Source organism: Urocitellus parryii, chromosome 4, assembly GCF_045843805.1.
Source record: "Urocitellus parryii isolate mUroPar1 chromosome 4, mUroPar1.hap1, whole genome shotgun sequence".
In the NCBI taxonomy this organism is placed as follows: Eukaryota; Metazoa; Chordata; class Mammalia; order Rodentia; family Sciuridae; genus Urocitellus; species Urocitellus parryii.
Window position 1 is genome coordinate 162,393,768 of NC_135534.1, and position 21,727 is coordinate 162,415,494.

At 36.8% G+C, this 21,727-nt stretch overlaps 1 protein-coding gene across 2 annotated transcripts in view; it reads left to right on the forward strand.

Annotated features, from left to right (window-relative positions):
- The first annotated feature begins 9,675 nt into the window (after positions 1–9,675).
- The window catches only part of Focad (focadhesin), a 283,866-nt gene continuing 271,814 nt past the window's right edge, over positions 9,676–21,727 (forward strand). For both annotated transcript variants that reach the window (XM_026397575.2, XM_077797050.1), the window contains exon 1: positions 9,676–9,747. The gene's annotated coding sequence lies outside the window, so the exon portion shown is untranslated. The remainder of the gene's footprint in view (positions 9,748–21,727) is intronic.

Consider the following 21,727-nt stretch of genomic DNA (forward strand, 5'->3'; position numbering starts at 1 on the left):
TGTGTCTGTCTACAATAAGAAAAATATCTTAAAAAATCCACAAATCTGGTTCTATAAATCTCATAGCACAGCACAGAATTATATGGCCATATCTTACAGTGAGGGAGTCTGGGAAATTATCTGGAAAGAAGAAAACAAAAACAAAAACAAAAAAAGACAGCCAGGATTGGCTTAAAGTAGGGATAGGAAAATTATTCTGATTATTATTCTGAAAAATTATTCAAATGTAAATTACTTACATTTGAAACAGTGCCAGTGCATAGCCATCGTATCAAATTAAGAAAAGGAAAGTGGTACAGGAGGCTCTGGGTTCAATCCCCAGTTATTGCAATGACAACAACAGAGGAAAGTAAACTCACTTTTAAGGCATAATGGAGTCTGAATTATTTTGTTAATCAGACAGGAAAGATATGTATTTATTGTGCAGTGACCTGTACTTGTGCTAAAAGATTATAATATACATCAACATACCCAGATTCATCATATGAAGGCAAAGATTAGAAAAATATGAAAATCTACAATGAAATGTCTCATCGCAGCAGTTTCTTCATAAAAAGAAAAAATTGAGGGCTCGGGTTGTGGCTCAGAGGTAGAGTGCTCGCTTACGGGGCACTCGGTTTGATACTCAGCACCACATAAAAATAAAAATAAAGATATTGTATCCACCCTATAACTAAAAAATAAATATTAAAAAAAGAAAAAAATGAAAGAATTGAAACAAAAGTAAGTTTCTGAGTGACTCCTTCATTATACAAAAAAGGAAAATTGTTTATTGATGATGAGTTATTAAATTATGCTTGATTGCAGCTGAAAAAATGTCTCCAGATAAAATAAACTTGCTTTACACTATTAGTGTTCCAGGGAGAACTGTTGCTTAAAAAGGTGAGGACACTGGGAACAATATGAATAGTCAATTAAAAAACAAAAACGTGATTTTAAGTGTTTTTTTCTTGGCCCTTGATGAATTTACAGATATTACCTATAATGCTCAGTTATTATTTATTCAAGGAATCAATGCTAACTTTGAAGTGATTTTGAATTGTCTGTGAAGAACAACTATGGGTGAGTGTATTTTTCAAAGAAGTTGAGAAAACACTAATTCAGTACAACCTGAAGTGGAATATGCTAAGATGCAGTATAACTGATAGTGATAAACATGTGTGTGAAGCAGAAAAGTCTTAGTTGGGTAAATTAATGATGCTTAAAAAAATTCAGTATTTAAAGTCCCTAGTTTATTCATTGTGTTATTCACCATCAGGCACACTGAAGAAAGTATTGAAATCTTTTGTGCGGTGTTAAGCCCATTATTTCAATGATGAACTTCAATTACTCTGGTGGATTAATGTTATCAGTTCTCTAAATTTATGTCAAAAGTAGTATATCCAGAATATTCTGCTTTGCCCTACAACAGAGCAGTTTGATGATTTGGCAGTGATTAAAGTATATCACTCAACATGTGTATTATAGGCTAGGGAAAATTATTATAGTTATAGTAGAGCACCTGCCTAGCATGTGCTGAGGGAGGCCCTGAGTTTGATCCCTACCACCACAAATATATATGTATTATATATATGCCTACCATGTATGAGGCCCTGGCTTTTACTATACATATGTGCATATATATATATATATATATATACATATAAACACACACACATATATACATACATACATATGCACACACACAAAATATATGCATATATATATACATAGAAAGAGAGAGACTACAATAGAATATCTTTATATCTATTTCATATCTATATCTAGATATAGGTATCTATATACTGGGAGTGTACTTATATATCGATCCATATATGTATCAATATATAGGTACATTCCCAGTCTCCTAAAAAACATTTTTAAAAAATATTTGAGACAGGCTCTGTCTAAGTGGCCCACAAGGCTGGCCTTGAACTTGAGATTCTTTCTCCTCAACTTCCTGAAGAGCTGGAATTATAGGCACCACATATAACCACATATTGTGAACATAGGTCTGAAACTGAACTTTTTTTGGAATGAGGAAAATCTCTCTCAATCACTATTATTGAACATGAATGCCTTTGAAAATTAGCTTTTGCTGCATACATGATCATGTTTCTCAGTATGAAATTACAAGGCAAACAGCACTTATATAAAAATCTTATACAACAGTAAAATAATTTTAACAACTAATGCTAATTCAATCACAAGTAATGCCAAACTATGCTGTTAAAGTTTAGAAAAGAATCAGGATTTCCATTTCCACAAAAATTTGCAGATGATACATTTCCCCAGCTCAAACTTCAGTTTCAATAGCATTTTTGGAACTCCATGCAGATGAAAGGAAATTTTCATACATCAAAACCAGTTAAAGAAGACACAGATAAATGCAAGGACATTATGGGTTCATGGATTGGAAGAATTAATATTGTCAAATTGTATATCCTACCCAAAGTGATTATAGATTCAATGTAATCTTATGAAAATCCCAATGATATTATTTATAGAAATGGAAGTAATAATCCTAAAATTGATATGGAACCACAAAGCACCTCATAAATCCAAATTAATCTTGAGAAGAAGAGTAAAACTGGAGGCATCACACTTTTTTTCTTGATTTCAAAGCAGATTACAAAACTAGAGTAATAAAAACTGCATTAAGCTGGGGATGTAGTTCAGTGGAACAGCACTTGCCTAGCATGCATGAGGCTCTAGGTTTGATCCCTAGCACCTAAAAAAGGACAACAAAAAAGAAATATGATATAGGGGCTGGGGTTGTGGCTCAGCAGTAGAGTGCTTGCTTAGTGCAAGGCCCTGGGTTCAATCCTCAGCACCACATAAAATAAATAAATAAATAAATAAATAAATAAATAAATAAAGGTTAGAAAAAAAAAAAGTATGATACTGGTATAAAAACAAACAGACCCTCTCAGCTCCTAAAAGATTCCAAGTTCCTTCTATACGATCTCCTTAAGCAGTTCTTTCTCTCACAGAAGATCTTTGCTTAAGCTACCCTTACTGGAACATTCTATCTCTTATCTAACTTTTTCTTTGTTTATTACCATCTGACTCAGCATTTTTCTTGCCTGGATTGTATTTTCAGCTCATAGCTGCTGCCTGTCTGTATATTAACCCTCATGGGGTAAAGAGTTATGTGTATTGTTTATTGATGTGTATCTAATAATTTAAGAGAGTAGGTGCTCAATAAATATTTGTTGCATTAGTAATACATGTGAATCTTTTTACTACTTTTTGAAATTAATGCAAGAAATATAATTAATAATTTCTAAGAGTCGAGGCATTGCAATGGACATTGGTTAAGGTTTTTAAATGGTTCTAACAAAAATGTTAGATGTAAACAATTTATTGGGTTAAGAGTATTTGTATCATGAAATGTTTAACGACGAAAATCTGTATTTTCTTTTTTCTTATCAAAACAGTTAAAGTGTCTTTAAAACCTCTCCTCTAATAAACAATGAAATATGAAAAACAAAAACAAAACCAAAAGAATGCCCAGACACACAAAGGGGAAAAGATAGTCTCTTCAATAAAAAGTGTTGAGAAAACTGGATGTCCACATGCAGAAGAATGACATTGGGTCTTTGTCTCACCCCATGTATAAAAATCAATTTTAAATGGATGAAAGATTGAAACATAAAGCCTGAATCTGTAAAACTTCTAGAAGAAAACAGGGGAAAAGCTTCTTGACATTGGCCTTGGTGATGAATTTGTGATATGACATCGAAAGCACAGGTAACAAGGCCTGGGGGCATAGTTTAGTGGTAGAGTGCTTGCCTCTCACATGTGAGGCACTGGGTTTGATCTTTAGCACCACATACAAATAAATAATTAAAATAAAGGTATTGTGTACATCTACAACTAAAAAAAAATTTAAAAAAGCACAGGTAACGAAAGCAAAAATAGATAAGTAGAATTAAATAAAACAAAACCCCTTCTATTAAGCAAAGAAAGCAATCAACAGAATGAAGAGACAGACTGCAGAATGGGAGAAATCATTTCAAATAATACATCTGGCCTGGTATGGTGGCACAAGCCTATAATCACAGAGACTCAGGATGCTGAGGCAGAAGGATCATAAGTTCTAGGCCAGCCTTGGCAATTTAGTGAGATACTGCAACCCCTTTCCCTTCCTCACCCCACAATTTTTTTTTTTAATGGCTGGGATGTAGCTCAGTGGCAGTGGTAAAGCACCCCTGGGTTCAATCCCTAGTACTGAAAAAGAAAAAACCTTAAAAGGGTTAATGTCCAGAATATATAAGGAACTTAAGCAATTCAATAGCAAAATAAGACAAAGTAAAACAAACAAAATAACCTGATTTAAAAATAAGCAAAGAACACAAATAGACATATCTCAAAAGAAAAACAAATGGCTGAATACATGAAAAAAGGCTCAACATCCTGATCTTTAGGAAAATTCAAAATCACAGTGAGATATAACCTCACCACTGTTAGAAAAGGTGAAAAGTGTTGTCAAGGAGGTAGAGAAAAAGTAACTCTTGAATACTGGTGGTGGAAATGTACATGAGTAGATCTTTATGAAAAATAGTATGAAAATGTCTTTAAAAAATTAGAAATAGGGCTGGGGTTATATAGCTCAGTGGTAGAGTGCTTGCCTAGCATGTGTGAGGTACTGGGTTCGATACTCAGCACCATGTAAAAATAAATAAATTAAATAAAGGTATAAAGTTCAATAACACTACTTAAAAACATTAGAAATAGAACAACCTCATGATCTAGCAGTACCACTACTGCTTGCTGTATGCCCAAAGGCAATGAAATTAATATCTTGAAGTTGTATCTACACTCCACATTCATTGAAGAATAATTCACCATAGCCAAGATATGGAGACAACCTAAATGCTCATGAATGGATAAATGGATAAAGAAAATATGATATACTATCTATCTATCTATCTACTCAAAGTGTTTATATATCCTTTGTTTTATTGGATTCTCTCAATAGGTCTAAGAATTAAAAGCATTATATGAAGAAAGACAAAAAAAGACAAGGCAAATTTCCTTCTAGTCCATTTCAGAAAAGATTGTCTGACTTATGGCCCAGCTCTATCATGTTTCATCTCCTGGGGCTGGGAACATTGCTAAGTCAAAAAAATTGGTATTATTTTAATATGGGAATTCCATTGAAATAAAGCATCTTGATCTTAGTAAGCTATGGTTTGGATATAGTTGGAGTGGGTCCGCTCTAGGTTCATGTGTTAGAAGTCTGGTCCTCCTTTGGTGGTGTGGAACTTTTAAAAGGTAGGGCCCAGTGCAAGATGGATTGGGTCATTGGAGATAATCTCCTGGAAGGAATGAAGATAGTTTTCCAAGGACTCTGAGTTGGTTCTCATGAGAATGGTGTTATAAAAAAATGAGCCTGACCCCCGAATCCCTTACCTGGTTCCCATTTTGTCCTGTGATCTCTTCCTCTCTCACATACTCCAGGTTGTCATCTGCCATTTGTGATATACCTAAGAATGCACTCATCAGAAGCTGAGTCAAAGGGGCGGGCACCTGATCTTGGACTTTCAGTTTCCAAAAATGTGAGCTAAATAAGACTCTTTTCTTTATAAATAATCCAACCTTAGCTACTTTGTTATAGTGATAGAAAATGTACTAATAAATGACCTGATATAGTCTTTTTGAGAGAGAGAGAGAGAGAGAGAGAGAGAGAGAGAGAGAGAGAGAGAGAGATTTTTTAATATTTATTTTTTAGTTTTCGGCGGACACAACATCTTTGTTTGTATGTGGTGCTGAGGATTGAACCTGAGCAGCACGCATGCCAGGCGAGCACGCTACGGCTTGAGCCACATCCCCAGCCCCTGATATAGTCTTATTAAAAAGTGATTAATTGATTGGTTGATTGGTTATAGCTAGTAGAGATACCTGGCCACATACCCCTGGATGTCCTATCTCACACTGAGAAAACCACTAAGCACGCAATTAGAGCCATTGTTGATCAGCCAAGCTTCAAACTGACTATAGACATATAAAAGGACCTAGGAGGAACCTGCAAAGCCAGTTCAGATAGTAAGAACAAATTAAGCAACCTTCAGGATCCTGAGAATGAATAAATATTTGTGATTTTAAGCCACTAAATTCTGTAGTGGTTTGTTACATATCAAAAGCTATTATAGGTAATCAAGGAATAACCTTCTTTTGGTCTCCTCACTATGCCCTAGGAGGCTGACCTGCATGAAGTTCATCATAGACTTTCCTTTCTTTAGAAAATCAGGAGAGAGGAAAAGGAGGGAGGGCAACGTATTAATTCTCTGGGTTCTCTTCCTCTTGCATCACTGTGGACTGGCTTTGCTCCTTCACCCAAAGTCCCAATTCCTGTTAGTTCTACAGGTTTCTTCCTATTTGATAGCTACTACCTACCTTTATTCCTTCCAGCTCAGAGGTGATGTTTGGTCTCTGGTGTTATTGGGACTCCCTTGTGATCTTTTAAATTCTGATCTGTACCCCTGTTTACAGTTCCTTATTAAACTACCTAATTCAAATGTTGACACCTGTTTCCTGTGCAGATCCTGGATAATAGAGTAGGCCTTATGCAGAAGGCAATATTTTGGTGAAAACTTGAATGATCTGATGGAATGAGTCATGAAGATATCTGGGGGAAGTACCAAGGTCTTGTAGCAATGAGGAAGCAGGGGAAGAATGCAGAAGAAAAGGTCAAAGAGGTAACAGTGTGTGTGTGTGTGTGTGTGTGTGTGTGTGTATGTGTGTGTGTGTGTTTGTGTGTGTGTGTGTTTCTGTATATTGGGGTGAAGACATATGGCCAGGATAAGTAGATTATGGCCTTATTGGCCTTTGTAAAGATAAGGACCTTGCCTTTTTTTAATATTTGTTTTTGTGGGAGCGGGTACTTGAGATTGAACCCAGGGCCACCTGTATGTTAGTCAATTACTGTACCACTGAACTGTATTCCCAGCCCTAGAAATTTGGCTTTTACTTTGAAAAAAATGGGGAATTATTAGAGTCACATACTCACATTCAGTGACATCTAATAAGATTGCTTTCTGTTATGAGTCGATGACCCTGGAGCTCTGTGATTCAGTACTGAATTTCTCCTCCCAGTCTGTGCCTGCTGATGAATGCGTAGGCGTGTTCAGCCAGCTCAGCATGCTTGGGCCTGAGTTCAAGGCTTTGAGTCTCTCCTGAGGCTGTGGGTGACATGACCTTCCCTTACAGTCAGAATCAGACCACAGTGTCTTTTTTTTTGTTAGCATATTCTTTTTAGTTCTGCTAATGATTTGGGAGTGGACACATTTTTCTTACTCTCTTTCTTTTTTTGTTGTTGTTAAAGTCAATAGGCCCTTCTATACCGACTTCAAAAAGTGTACTTATCTAAAGGGTCTTACACAATGGAATACTAACTGCTTAACTACTTCAGGGGAAATAATACAAGGCATTTAACAGAGAAATACTGTCTGCCTGCCTACCTCTTAGAGACGTGGTTTATCTTGAATATTTAAAAAAGCAAAGAGTTCATTAGCATTTACAAATCTATGACTATTGAGAAAATAATATACAGATTTGAAGCATGTTTTAATCCTTTAATTGAAATTTCCATTTAAGCTGGGTCTTCTGGTATTAAGTCTAGATCATTTTCTGTGGGTTGCAAGAATAAATTTGATCCCCCCTCCCCCTGCCAACTTCCATAGGGGGTCACCCGCTCTCTGCCGTTTCTCAGAAATTCTCCTTGGGCTGAATCTCAGTGAACCACTTGTACAGGGCTCCCAACATCCACATCACAGTGGGTATTCCCGTGTCAGTCAAACTGACTTTTCCTAGATCTACCTCAATCAAACCTACTATAAATTGTAGCTCTATTCCTTCAGGCTGTATTCTTTATTTTTAGCTCTGAAGAAAAGTGAACTGTTCAGTTATTAAGATTAATTAAGCACACACGACCCTTTCTTGTATTAACAACACAGGTGGCCTATTACAATCTGTTGGGATGTTTATAATCCATGCTTTAATTTTAATTTAATTTCTTTTTGAATTTTTATTATTTTAAAATATTTCTAGCATAGCATATGAAGTGTACAGTTCCAGTTGACTTGCAGTGGAAGGAGGACTGGATGGGGAGGCAGGAAACCGTCTTTCTTTTGACACCTATGACCTTGAAGATGAAGCTTTGTTTTTCTGAAATTTTAGTCTCCCTCTTTGTAAATTGAAAGAATTAAATTAGTGAAACATCAAAAAAAAATTTGAGGGCTTGGGTTGTGGTAGAGCACTTGCCTAGCACATACATGTGAGGCACTGGGTTCAATCTCCAGCATCACATAAAAAAGCTAAATAAACAAAATATTGTGTCCATCTACAACTAAAAAATATTTAAAAAATAAAAATATGAAACCAAACAAAAACAAAACAAAACAAAACAAAATCCCACAACTTTAGGTCCTTAAAGAAAAACAAGATTCCCAACAATTATATTCTACTAATTATCATTTCATGTCAGAGAACATTTCTAATCTTTAAAAAATTCAGGTGGGGTATGTAGCTCAGAGGTAGAGCCCTTGCCTAGCATGTATAAGGCTCTTGGTTAAACCCCCAGAAAGTGGTGAGGGTAGGATTGAGTTGGGTGTAATTGTACTTGCCTGTACTCCTAGCTACTGGGGAGGCTGAGGCAGGACTGTATTTGAGGCCATTCTGGGTAACATAATGAGACTATGTTTAAAAATATATATAAATAAATAAATCAAAGCATAATCTTAAGCAAATGGTAAAATTTAAAAACAATAATTTATATTTGTGAAAACTCAATACATTTCCCATTTCAGTCCCTTGCAGTGAAAACTTCATCATGGATGGGCAAGTTTCTGAGATTCCTTCTGGATCTAAAAATCTATAACTCTCTCTTGTCAAAATAACTCTGGTGTCTGCTGAGTTGGTATCCAGGATGAGTTGGCTCCTTGAAGCTCTGGATTGTGTCTTTCATCTTCGTATCTCCCACACCTAGCACAGGTCTGGTATAATGATAAGATTAAAAAAGTTAAAAGGTGAAATGATGCCTGCTGAATTGCAGTTCCTTTTTGGAAAGAGTATATCCCAGGAGTGGGGGTGACAAGTTGGACTTTCAGCCTAGTCCAAGATGGACAGCAAGTAGTCAAGTCAATTCTACATTCTAAAGTTTTTTCCACCCCCACTCTCCCCCATTCACATGTTGAAAGCTAACATCCAGTGCAAGGTGGGCCTTTGGGACTCTGCTCTTATGAATGGGATTAGCGCCCTTATAAGAATGGTTTGAGGGGGCTGAGGATGTAGCTCAGTGGTAAAGGACTGGCTTAGCATGTGCAAGTCCCTGGATTTGATCTCTTTCTGGTTAACAAAATATCCAAATACCACTATAGCTGCAGAAATCACCCAAAGCTGTACAGGGTCAGGTTGCCAACAGACTAATCCGGCACGTTGCAGTGGTATTTTCAGCCAGGTTCCTATCTGCTAGGATACCCCCTCACTGCCGTGCACACTAGCGACAGCTTTGGCTACACCACACTAGCTGCAGGGCCGCGCTCACCAGTATGCCGCCTTCTAGCCGCAGTGCCCGGCCTTGGTCTTGAAGGCGCGTGCGCGTGAGCAGAGGGGTGGGCGGACCAAAGTCGGAGAAGGCGGGGCATACCCTCGACGTCTGCAGTCTATTGGCTGTCTCCTGTAGCACCGCCCCCAGGTTTTCGGGGCGGCGGGGTGGGCCACGTCAGGAAGCTGGTGCGGGGCTGAGCTTGTGGCAGAAGAGAGGTAAGCTTTGCGGGTTGATAGGCTGCTCTCCGCGTGCTGTTTCCCTATGGTCAGCAGCCGCTGGATCACTCCGGCCTGCGGCCTGGGTTTGCTTGAGTGGAGGGCGGCTGCGGCCCAGCGACCTGGGGCTTTGCTGCGAGATCGGGCAGTGGAGCATGTGGCAGGGCCGCGTCGCAATGTGGGGCGGCAGGGAAACGGACAGGACCTGCTGTTTGCCCTCTTCCAGACCTGTCTGGGCTCTGAACTCCCGGAGGACCAGGCCTTCTGCTGTTACAGTACTCTGGCAGTGCTGGCTCTGATGCCTGCGGTGGGACTCAGCGGCATCCAGACTCCAAAACCGGTTGGCGTGACCCTTGCTTAACTACCTGCAGCAGGTTGCAAAGGTCCCCACACTTGTTAGGTTTACTAATCAGAGGCGGCGCAACTGATTCCGCTTGCCTTCTGCCTGGCCTGGGGTCACTGTCTCATCATTCCCGGGGACTCTTACGCTTATCAGGTCCACTTTAATGCAAAGGCTTATGGGTGAGCAGAGACTGTTTTCAGAACTAGTTCTCAGGCTTCCTCTGCGCTTGCAGGAATTTCCTGAAGAAAAGGGGTTAGGGGGGAGAAAGAAAATATGAATATGAATGTGTGTGTGTGTGTGTGTGTGTGTGTATGTGTGTGTATTTCATTTATACATGTTTTGAAATGTCCGCAACAAGTATGCAGAGATTTGCAGACATCTGCAGTTGCAACTATCCTCCGCGAGTTAATTTCAACTCTGGCTTCCTGATGCCTCAGATTGGTTTCTGAATTCGGAGATTTTGGTCAGTGAAGTTATCCTGCCAGTTATCATGCAGTCATTCACTCATTCATTGCACCCTCCCCCCCTTTTTTTAAAATGAATTCCTTGATGGTCTGGCCTTGATGGTCAGAGTTTTATACTGAATACTAAAATCCACATTCCTTGCTTTTTCTTGCAGTTCATTTGCCAGTTTCATTGTCTGAGTTGGCAAGATTTGAGATGGGTTTTTCTTTCTTTTTTATAGTTCAATTTTAGACTCTACATTTAGGTACAAAACCTAGAGCTCTTCTGGTACCTTATTCAGTTTCCTTTCTTTTACCTTTAGTAAGTCTTAAACCAAGTGGCTCTGAGGTTTAATCCTGCTACTACTGTGCCACTAAAGATCTAATGGTCTCAGTCACCTAGTGTAAGATGTGGGGATGCAATTAGAAGTATTTTGTAATTTTGGGATGCTCAAGGAGAGGAGGGGCATACAGCTTATTTACTGAACTGTGTGAACAGTTGGGAACAGACCATTTTAAAAACACAGGATGTATTTTGTGATTATGTATTTTACTGTTTCAGTGAACACTGTTTTCATTCACTTTTTGACAAGCAAGTGCATGTTTACAATTTTGATTGACATTCAGTTCCTGCAAAGAAAGCACTATGACTCATCTAAATTTTGAAATGTCATAATCATGGGCTTTTAAATATATATGAAGATATTGTGCAGAAACAATTTGATAAAAATGCAATTTTAAAAGCATTTAGATTTGCTTTGGTAGATTAGTGATAGCTAAAACCTCTGCCTTGATTATTAGCTTACTTGGTTAATGTTAGTTAATTAATTAACTGGCTAATGTCTATCAATGTAATGTCTTTTTAAACATTTGTTGTATCAGTATGACATATACTAGATTTTGATCAATGCTTCTAATTGAAACCTGATAATGAAAAGTGAATAAACTGTTACTTTGAGATAAAAATGCTTATAGAGATGTTGTGGATTTTCATCTGTTGATTGATTGATGGTACTTACAAGTAGATCAGTTGGCTTTTGGGGTAAAATGATTTCTAAAGTAGTTCTGAGACTTTATTCACAGCCTCATGGTGCTTTTTGGATATTGTTCACAAGCCATAAGTTAAATTAAATTGTTTATACAAAAATTAGGGGTTTGGAAAATGTGCTATCAATAATTATAGTATATTTCTAAAAAATTACTAAGCTCTATAGATGTTTAGTATAACAAAACATAGTATAGTTACATAAGTATCTATGTATGACTCATGATTACTAGTAAGTTGGCTAGAAGTTGTATATACTATTTCCACAATAGGTTTCTAACGTTTTAGACTGCCTGTGGCGGTGATCCAAAGAATGAGAGATGAAGGCACTTGGATATTATGCCCACAAAGGTACAGTGTAGGAGAGCCAATAGGATGAAAACATTCTTCTGGATCTTAGGACTTGGAAGGATGATAAGTCTTTTATGATATGGGACACCAAAGGAGAGTTTAGTTTCATTAGGCCTATAAAGTAGGGGGAACATCTAATGAATAGATTGAGTACATAAGAAAGTTTATAGAATGGCAGCAGAATTCAAAATGTTGGAATGGAAGGAAGACTGGTTAGTAGAGAGGAAGGCAGGTTGAAAAGAGGAAAGATTTGGGTTTAAGGATGACAGGGCTTTTCTGAAGTATATGAATAGCTTTGAAGTGCCAAATAATAGTTCACGAAATTTCAAGTTTTGATGAAACTTCCTGTAGTCAACTTTTACCCATCAAGTCAGTATATAATTTCTGTTGTATAGGAGAACTAGCATAGTAGTTTTTAAATTAAAAAAGAACATTTAAGTCTCCAGTGAATATTTGTGTTTGTAAAAGAGGCAGTGACTTTTTTGCTTTTATATACCTCTGTTGACCTTTGAACTTCCATAATACTTTGGCAGATACTTTTCATCTACTGTTAGAATGCCCAGAAGGTTAGGTTGAGTATTTTAGTTCAGTGATAGGGTTCAAAGGTGTGAAAAATTTCTTGATATAATTGATAATTGCTCTGGGTGGGAGGTAGGCATGCGTGCATTCACCTCTGATTTCCCTTCTGTGATTTTGTGACTTTTAGTCTCAGTGAACAGTCTGTCTGCCTGCCTTCCTTTCTTCCTCCTCCCCCTTCTCTTCCTACTTCATGTAGTCTCAATATTTTGTAGTCTGGACTTAAACTCCTGGGATCAAGTGATCCTCCTGCTTTAGCCCCTGAGCATTGGAACTACAGGTGTGTGCCACTACACCCAGCTTGTGTTTCTTAATACAGCTCCTCAAGAGTGTACTAGGTCTCATTCCTTTCATCTACTAAAGATTTGGTTCCAGTGTGTCTCTTTGTCTCTCCTGCAATATCACATTCTTCCCTTATTGCTGAATAGTATCCATAAGTATACAAATATGCTGTTCTTTTTTCTATCTTAAAATAATAATTCCTTCTGGACTCCATTTTCCCTTCAAGCCACTGTACAACTTCTTTGCCTCTATTTAAGGCAAAACTATACTCATGTGTTCAACTACTTATCTCCCATTCTTTCTGTATCACATGTTAGTCAGACTTTTCTCACCACTCTAATGAGGTTTTTTTCTTGGAGTTACTAATGGCCTTTTTTTTTTTACCTTTATGTTTATTTGTTTTTATTTTTATTTTTTTAAAATGTGGTGCTGAGGATTGAACCCATTGTCTTGCAGGTGCTAGGCGAATGCTCAACCATTGAGCCACAACCCCAGCCCCACTAATGGCTTTTTAATTTTGCTAAACTCGAGGATCTGTTCTTTTTTTTAAATTGATTTTATTTTTTAAATACACGACAGCAGAATGTATTACAATTCTTATTGCACATATAGAGCACAATTTTTCATGTCTTTGTATAAAGTATGTTCATGCCAATTCATGTCTTTATACATGTACTTTTTTGCATTACAATTCTTATTACACATATATACCACAATTTTTCATATCTCTGTTTGTATATAAAGTAGGCTGATGCCCAATTCGAGTCTTCATACATGTATGTGGGAGGCCGACAAATACATGACCAGTTTGTCTTCCCTTCTGATTGGTGCGGCATTGTGATCTGGTTTCCTAAGTAACCATAGATGGTAGCCCCGATCTTTAGGTCCAGCAATTGTGTCCTCATGCTTGAGCATGCATGGGTGTGCCTTCCTACAACCCCATGGGTGGAGCTATGCTTACCTGTTCCTTTGTAATATTACTCCTTGCCCTGTTTAGGATAGAATGTTCCATGGAAACGCCCATTGTCTGTCCCCTTCTCTTACTGTGCCCCAGTGTGTGGCCTTCCTAGATGTCAGTCAACCTGCTGACAGCACACATCATGAAGCTAGACTCAGCCCCTCAAAACTTGACCTCTTGCCTCATTTGAATGGCTTCTCCTCAATAAAAGGGTCAGCACGTGTGCTCCCTTGTTCTTTCTGTGGATCCTTAAGGTCTGAAGATCTGTTCTTAAACCTTATCCCTTATTTGATTTAGCAGCATTTTTTGAGATAGTAAATTATTCTCTGCTTAACATACTTTCTTTACGTATAATTCCCACTGCTCCTTTTTAGACTTTTTTCTTTCTTTTCTTTTCTTTTTTGGTACTTGAACTTGTGATCCTCCTGCCTCAGCCTCCTGAGTTGCTGGAATTGTAAGTTAGACTCTTTCTCTGGTTCTTTCATATTTCCCTGACCTCTTATCCCTGGATTTCAGGGATCACTCAAAGACCAAATACTCATTCAGTCTTGAAATATTAGCTTTAAATACTAGTCATTTCTTGTTAGTTCCAAATTTCTGTTTTCAGTCTGAACCTCTTCTCTTGAAATCCAGATTCCATATTTCCACTGTTTTCTCAGAATTTTCTATTTGGATAACTAGTAGATGTATGGAATTCGATTCCCGATTTTCTGCCAATACCTGCTGTGATAGTTGTCTTTTATTGGCCTTGACCAAAATACCTGACAAAAACAATTTTTAGAGTCTGGCACAAGTCAGGCAGGCATCTAATTACTGTTGATTGAGTCAATGAAAGCGAGGCTGTTGATAGTGTAGGCTTTTTCAGACCTATGTATCTCTTCCACATTTTGTGGAAAAGCTCTTGAATAGATTCTGGGTTATTATTAGAGTGCATTTCTGGACCCCCCTTGCTAGTACTTTTGTGACATTCTTTTTTTTTTTTTTTTTTTAAAGGGTTGCTAGTTAGTGTTCTGTACCCAGGTTCTTGGTCTCTGCTCAACTGCATAGACTACCTGCTCATGGTACTTCATAGCAACATCTTCACTTTAAGTTGCAAATCATAACATTTTTGTTCAAAGAGAAGCTGAAGTCTGGGGGAATGGCTCAGTGGAGAGCATTTGCCTAGGATATGCAAGAACCTGGTTTTATCCCCAGCACTGCAAAACAAAAGAGAACAAACAAAAAACTCCCCAAAACAAACAGAAATCCCTAGCAATGTTGAAACAATTAATATGTGAAAGGGATGGGATAATCTAAAGCAGAAGATTTTTAATCTTTTGTGTGTGTGTGTGTGTGTAGGGGTACTGGGGATTGAAACTAGAGCTTTGTACATGAAAAGCAAGTTCTCTACCAACTGAGCTATATCCCCAGCCTTCCCTTCTCTATAAATGTCTTATGAGAACTTCAGAAGAGATGTTTTATATTATTCAAAAATACAAGCTATTTTAAATTTATAGAATAATATTATAAAATGAGTCTGAAATGCAAGGTTCTTATAATGAGCATGACATTTGAAATTAATGATTATGAATAAAACTAATAATCTCTTAAGTGCCTCATTTTGGTTTTGTTGCATACCATTAAGGAAATCTTCATTCACACACATTAGGAGTTGTGCATGAAAATAATTTTTTAATAGTTCATATTACAATCTTACAATGTCTAGTTTTTTCCCCCATTTATTTTTTATTTTTGATGGTGCTGGGGATTGAACCCAGGGCCTTGTGCATGTGAAGCAAACACTCTACTGACTGAGCTATACCCCAGCCCCCTCCCCCATTTTTATTTATTCTTAATATCTTTCTGTGGAAAATTTTAGACATACACATAAATAGAGAGTACAATAAAATCATTTTGTCAGTCTCATTCTATACAATTTTTTTCTGCTGTAGTTACTGTTTAAAAAAGTAATTATTTTTAAATAATAAGGACTTTTCCTCTTAAATATAATTATTACATTATTATCATGTAACAAAATTTACATCAATTCCTTAATATTCTCTAGTAATTCATATTTCAGAATTGTCAGTTGTGCTAGTGGTATCATATTATAGTTGATAATTTGGAATCAGAATTCAAATAAATTTTCCAAATTATATATTTGGCTATATGTCTTTCAAGTAACTTACTCTGTGTCAATCCCTTTACCCCTTCTTTTCTTTAAATATATATATTTAGTCATAGATGAATGCAATGCCTTTATTTTTTCATTTATTTTTATATGGTGCTGAGGATCGAACCCAACACCTCACACATGCAAGGCAAGAGTTATATCACTGTGCCACAGCGCTTTACTCCTTCTTTTCCCTATGTCATTGATTTGTTGGAGAAACAGTCCTGTAAAATGTAAAAGGCAAATGGTGTTTTTTATCTTTTTTTTTTTGATTTACATGTATTTACTGTAAATTGGTAGTTAAATATAGAGAGCTATGTAGATCCATGTTGAATTTTTTTTAGGCAAGAATATTCTTAAGGGGTTCCACGTATATCCTGTTAACTAATGAAGACACAATGTCTGGGTTTCTTTTGGGAATGCTAAGATGAATCAGTGGGGTCAGATGGTATCATTCTGTTGCTTCTAGTACGAAGTTTTCCATCATCCTTTAAGCTTATAGTTTAAGCATCAATTGATGATTCATTATGTTTTAACAAGGTGACTTCATATCCTTAAAGATTTTTAAAGAAATAAATGCATTTTAAAACTCTTTACTTTCTTCACCAATTTTCCTCTCTCCCTATCTTATACTTCATGTGAACATTTGACATCAAATTTGAAGGAGATATGGAATGGACAGTGAATTAAGGTGGGGAAGTGAGGACTATCTGAGTTCGCCTGTCACCTCTCTCTCCTTCCCTGTCTCTCTTTTTTAATAGTTTATAGAATTTTTAAGCTGTATGGGACTGTTGGGCCTTAGAGGGTCAGTGAGGCCTTAGAGGGATTGGAAAGTAGCTGGGAGCAGGGCAGATATTGATGGCAGCCTTGGAATTGGGTTTGAATTCAGAGAAAATCCAGCCTGTAGCTAAGTGTACAAATTTTAACATTTGTTGTGTGAGTCAAGATGGACCCCAAATAAAACAGAGAAGTAGATGAAGCTTGAACACTCTGTACTTTGCATCCTGTTGTCATGTGTCCTTTCTTGGATGACATGGGTAAAAGTCATTGTACTCCAAGGATTTAGGATACTCATACATTGCTGACTTATTTTTATTTTATTTTATTTTTTTAGTTATATATGGACACAATATCTTTACTTTGTTTATTTAATGTTCTGATTGATTGGCAAACCCAGTGCCACACATGTGCAAGGCAAGAGCTCTGCCACTGAGCCACAACCCCAGCCTAATTGCTGACTTATTTTAAAGACAGACAAATGACTTCTTTAGTCTTCTGCATCTCAGTAAATGATTGCTTTTTCTAGTTGTCTGATCCCCAAAACTTGGAACCATCCTTTGAACCCAGGGCCTTGTGTGTGGGCAGCAAGCACTACTAACTGAGCAATATCCCTAGCCAGAAAATGTATCTGAAGCACTTACTTATCTTACAATTGAAGGTTTATACTTTTTGACCAAGTGAAGACCTGATATATAAAATGGTAACATAGTTTAATAATAATGAGTACTTCAAATTTACTGAGAGGAGATCTTAATGTTCTCAATAAACACACACACAAGATGGTAACCAGGTGATGGATTTTTTTTTTTTTTTGGTATCCCAGACCTTTTTTATTTTTTATTTTGAGACAAGGCCTTGGTAAGTTGCTGAGGCTGGCTTTGAACTTGTGATCCTCCTGCCTCAGACTCATGAGTGGCTGGGATTACAGGCGTGTGCCACATGTGTGCCACGGCACCTGGCTGATGGATATTTTAATTAGCTTGATTATGTTATTTAAGTTATATATATATACTCAAAATACCATATGTACACCCTAAGCATCCATAGTGCTTGTTTGTCAACCATACCTCAGTAATTATGGTCAAATATAAAAAACAAGTGTTCTGTGTGTGTGTGTGTGTGTGTGTGTGTGTATTAATATTTACATATATAAAAATTTATATATCTAAAGCATGGACTCTTCTTTCATCTCTAGTGCTAGGACACTTCTCCCCTGGGTTTTTGCAATAATCACCTAACACCTCTCCTTTGTTCCTTCTTGTTTATGGTCGATCCTTTATAGAAGCCATAAGGATCATTTTAAAATGGCAATCTGATATGCCATCTCTTCTGTCCAAATGCAGTAGTCATTTCCCAGGTGGTTCAGAAACATCCCATGGCACACAGGAGAGCCCCTACAAGGGCTCACATGGCCTGGATCCCTGCTTTACTACTTAGGCTCTCTGCCCAACTGACTTACTTGCTTCAACCACACTGGTGTCCTTGACTTTTGCTAAGCATGTTTGTACCTCAAGTGTATTGCCCTTAGTATTCCTTCTATCCAAAATACTCATTTCTTAGTTCAGGTGTCTGTGCATATGTCACCTTAACAGAAAGAACTTTCTTTGAAAGATCCCAAAACATGTAATATAAAGACGTCCCTAAGAATTTCCAATTAATGACTAAAATTTGATTTTCTAGATATTATATGTGCACTAGAAAAGTAAAATAACATAAAATATTTATACTTCAGTTTAAGCAATTAAAAACATCCTTTGGAATGAGGCAACATACTTGATTGAAATGAGATTGGAGGAAGTTTGAGCACACTAGAGGAAAACTTAATTTTTTTTCAGGGACAGATGGATTAATCTCCTGGCAAACAATTTAGAATCAAAAGTAATTCTATTAGTTTATTTATTTGGAACTCTGCAGGACCATTATAGCTTCTAATAACTCAACGGTATGACTTTCTCATTAAATAGTTCTTAATAAGCAGAGTAATTGGATCAAGTGAGTCTTTTTTTTTTTTCCAAACCTGTTGCTGCGATAAAACTGATTCTTTAGACAATGATAAAAGACCATGATTTCAAGTGAGTAAAAGCAATCACTAATTTTTTATTGAGACTAAAAAATTTATCTTAAGTTGTTATTTGAAGAAAATTGATAATTCCTTTTTAATTTGAAAAAGCAATATATACTCATTGAAGGAAAAAAATGAAGTACTTGTAAGGGGGAATATAACAGAATGTGATCACCCACCATCACATTGTTCAGAAATAACCTTGCTAACATTTCTGCATATTGACGCTGTCTTTTCCCTAATCCTGTGTGTTTTACATATGTATATATCTTGATTGTGTTCATGATTGTATATGAAAATTTATTTTTTCTCTTTCATAAACATTTTTTTTCATTGTTAAAACTTTTTATAAGGGCTGGGGATGTGGCTCAAGCGGTAGCGTGCTCGCCTGGCATGCGTGCGGCCCAGGTTCGATCCTCAGCACCACATACAAAGATGTTGTGTCCGCTGAAAACTAAAAAATAAATATTAAAAAATTCTCTCTCTAATATATATATATATACACATATATATGTATATATATATATATACACACACACATATATATAAACTTTTTATAAATATTGTTTTAAGTTACAAATCAACATTTAATTTGCATATTCCTTGGTTTACCTTTTAGATTAGTCAGTGAGTCCTTTTGCATGAAGCATGCTTGCTTTTTAGACTTTTATATGTACTCTTGCTTCACTTTTAAAATGGAAGGTGAGTAGAACTTGGAGAATGTGTGCGGCTCCTTTTGGGATATAGCCAAGAAATATCAGACTCTAAGATCAGATGCTCAGTGAATAGTACTCAGAATGTCCACTTCTGTGGAGTGGTTCAGCATTTAACATACCCCAGACTTTGGTTTCAGAGTATTGAGGTTCCCTATGAAGTATGGTGGGCGGAGCTTGGGGGAGACTAGTGACCCTGGGAATCATTCTAGTTCTGCCTTATTTCTGACTTTGTTCCTGAGCTGATTGGATCTTTAAGGACTTTTGTATTTGGAAGTAAGCCAGGTTAAGAGCAATTTCATATTTAGTGCTTGAATTTGGGCTGAAAGGCATAAGCAGAGTTTGAGTGTGACATATAACTCTGAACTTTGGCTTCATTGTGAATTGGTGGTCCATGGAGTTACTGGGGCTGTTCATCTGTCAGTCATTTTCTTACAATAGAATGTTGCAAAGCCTGTATGTATGACAATTGCATATATAATTTTAAAATTTTGTGAAATTTCTCTTAAGGATCTACATATAACTTCATGTCTTTGAAAAGAATTCATAGGGCCAGGTGCAAGGCATATACCTATATTCTTAGCTGCTTGTAGGGATGAGACAGGAGGATCACAATTCAAGGTCAGACTGTGCAACTTAGCAAAATAATAAAGAGGGGGTGTTGGGGATATAATTCAGTGAGAGATTGCTTGCGTAGGCACGCTCAAGGCTTGGGTTTAATCCGCAGTACTGACAACACAAGAAAAAGAAAATAAAAACAAACAACCACCACTACCATCACCATCAACAACAACCACTACCAAGAAAGAATTCTCAGAGCTGGGAGTGCAGCTCACTGGTAGAATGCATGGTTAGCATATATGAGGTCATGGGTTCCATCCGTAGCACCAAAACCTAACCAACTAAGCAAATTCTTATATCTAAAAGACTCTCTAGACTATACTCTTCATCAATTATCAGCATTTCATCTCAGGATCCTCTTCTAATTCTTGAATATGCTTCTTGGTATGTTTGTGCTAAATGAAGGGATTTACTAATGATCTGTCCAGAATGACTGGTAGGTTACTTAATATCAGAATATTAAGTACTCTAAAAAAATAAAAAGTCATATAAAATGCTTGTTATATAATAGAAGATTAGCACATGTTACTTCATTGGGTAATTATATTTAAAGTACCTTTTCTTCATCACAGAAGTGATGCTGTGAGTTTTTAAAGGGTTATAGTACATAGCAGATTAAGAGCCTAGTTATGATAAATAATAGCTGTCAACTGAAGTGTTCATGTACAACTTATGATGTATTCAAGTAACAAAGACAGATTTTCCATCTCTATTAGATTCAGATGAAAACAGTGAAGAAAGTCTTACAAGCTTTTGAATGTGTTCTTTGAATTTTTTAAAAAAATGTACCAAAATGAAAGTAGTATAATAAAATCTCCCTACTGTAGATTCTGCTGATTTGGGATTTAGACTTGACCAAAGTTCATTTTTGTATAAAAAAGGTATTTCCTCAGTTAAAAATAAGTAAAAGAACCTGGGAGTAAGTGGTATGTCTAAAACCAACTAATTATTTTCCAACCCTAAATGTGATGATAAGGTTTTTGTATTTATTTGGAAATAAAGTTGTTCAAAAATTTATTTTCTATTCTGGTTCTTATTAATTTGTTTTGGTCTTTGTTGTATAAGTCTTAGTAAAAAAAATTAATTCTCCATTTCTCACTTTCTGTTTTGGACCATTGATCTAAAAACAAACAAACAGTAGAATCCCGAATCTAACATTTTTTGGTGTATCATATATTTGATACTTGGTTAAACACAGTGATTCAACCAACATTTCTTCACTTGGTCTTAGCTAAAAGGCCAAGAAGTGATCAATAAACATTTCTTAACTGCTTATTACATGCCAGGCCCTGCCACGGGTGAAGAAGACTCAGAAACTCAAGTGATTTAAAAAGTGCAGTTGACAGTTCTGCACCTTGATGAGACAGCTTACTCCCTTGCTAGAGCCACTTCTTCCTTGAGATCTGAGCAGGTACAGCTGCTGCCCAGACGGACACTGGCCCCTTCAGAATGTGAAGCCTGCCAAATCTTGAGGATAGATTACTGCCCCCTGAGAGCTGTAGGGGACATTGGAGACAGAACCTGCCACACCAGTTAGTCCCCTCCATACCATATACTCAACATTTTCTATTCCTGCAAAGTGAGGCCAGTTGTAATTCAAGTCCTATTTTCTGAGGCAGCTGCAGGAACTAAGAAGGTACAGTGGCTTCCTGAT